Source organism: Sapajus apella, unplaced genomic scaffold (genome assembly GCF_009761245.1).
Source record: "Sapajus apella isolate SASKATOON/1434 unplaced genomic scaffold, GSC_monkey_1.0 scaffold99, whole genome shotgun sequence".
Classification (NCBI taxonomy): Eukaryota; Metazoa; Chordata; class Mammalia; order Primates; family Cebidae; genus Sapajus; species Sapajus apella.
This window is the reverse complement of record NW_022437039.1, coordinates 358,849-360,398: the sequence shown is the minus strand read 5'-3', so window position 1 is coordinate 360,398 and position 1,550 is coordinate 358,849. Positions and strand designations below refer to the sequence as shown.

The 1,550-nt window shown below is 47.7% G+C and overlaps 1 protein-coding gene across 1 annotated transcript in view; it reads right to left on the bottom strand.

The window, feature by feature from the left end:
- ZNF75A (zinc finger protein 75a) overlaps positions 1-1,230 on the bottom strand; it is a 68,714-nt gene extending 67,484 nt beyond the window's left edge. Inside the window, exon 1 of the mRNA XM_032257925.1 lies at positions 1,207-1,230. The gene's annotated coding sequence lies outside the window, so the exon portion shown is untranslated. The remainder of the gene's footprint in view (positions 1-1,206) is intronic.
- Between the last annotated feature and the right edge of the window lie 320 nt (positions 1,231-1,550).

Below are 1,550 nucleotides of genomic sequence, written 5' to 3'. Positions count from 1 at the left end.
CGGAGTTTCGCTCTTGTTACCCAGGCTGGAGTGCAATGGCGCGATCTCGGCTCACCGCAACCTCCGCCTCCCGGGTTCAGGCAATTCTCCTGCTTCAGCCTCCTGAGTAGCTGGGATTACAGGCACGCGCCACTATGCCCAGCTAATTTTTTGTATTTTTAGTAGAGACGGGGTTTCACCATGTTGACCAGGATGGTCTCGATCTCTTGACCTCGTGATCCACCCGCCTCGGCCTCCCAAAGTGCTGGGATTACAGGCTTGAGCCACCGCGCCCGGCCCTTTTTTTTTTTTTTTTAATATCTTAATTTTATTACCCAGAGCTTGTAGAAAAAAATATATCAGCATTGCCACTGGGCATCCTTTTTACATCCAGTTTAGGCTTGATTTGTGCTTTCTTGGTTTATTCGGTCTGCAGCCTGGTGGAAGATGGGAGAGCTTTAACATCAAACAGCTTGAGTTAAGATTAGTCCAGAATGACTGCAAGCTGGGGTTGGGTTAGGGCGGGGGTAGTAATTATTCTTTGCTTGATGTTTTGCCTCTTTTCAAAGACCTTCCAGCCTGGGCATAGTGGCTCACGCCTGTAATCCAAGCACTTTGGAGGCCAAGGCCAGTGGATCACCTGAGGTCGGGAGTTCAAGACCAGCCTGACCAACAAGGTGAAATCCCCATCTTAAAAAATAAATAAATAAATAAATAAGAAACAAAAACCTTCCAAGCCTGGGACAGGATGGATTGTGGAAGTGGAGGAGAATTGCAATGACGACTCTGGGCAGCTCTCTAGTTCCTTTTAGTTTGCGTCTTTGGATCAAACATTATCATTCTTTTTAGTGGCAATAAATTCCTAGAGTGATTTAGAGTCAGCCCAATTTTCAAAAGTACTCGCTAATTCTGGAAACTTCCTGTTAACTGTTTCATGTACTAGACAATAAGCATGTTGTTGGAGATAACGAAGAAAGTGAATGAGAACAAGCCAACATGGGATGTGTAAGGGCCGGAGCCAAAGTGAGCATAGGAAGGGCTTTTGAGAGCACTTGGATAGCAGGGGAGGTGTCTGAGGGGACAGTGTGTGACTTTTAAGCTAGGCTTTAAAGTTGGGGAGCAGGGGCTCAGTCTCTGCGGTGTGCGCGTGCATCTCCCCGGGAAGCTGCAAGGACCCTGGACCCTTGCCTTAGAGGCCAAGAAGAGGCCGGGCGCGGTGGCTCACACCTGTAATCCCAGCACTTTGGGAGGCCAAGGCGGGCGGATCACGAGGTTAAGAGATCGAGACCATCCTAATCAACATTGCGAAATCCCGTCTCAACTAAAAATCCAAAAAAAAAATTAGCTGGGTGTGGTGGCGCAAGCCTGTAATCCCAGCTACTGGAGAGGCTGAGGCAGGAGAATTGCTTCAACCCCGGAGGTGGAGGCGGAAGTTGCAGTGAGCCAAGATTGCGCCACTGCACTCCAGCCTACAAGAGGGAAACTCCGTCAAAAAAAAAAAAAAAAAAAAAAAAAAAAACGCCAAGAAAAACAAAAAAAAAAAGTCAAGGCCAGTGTCCTTGGGGGACATA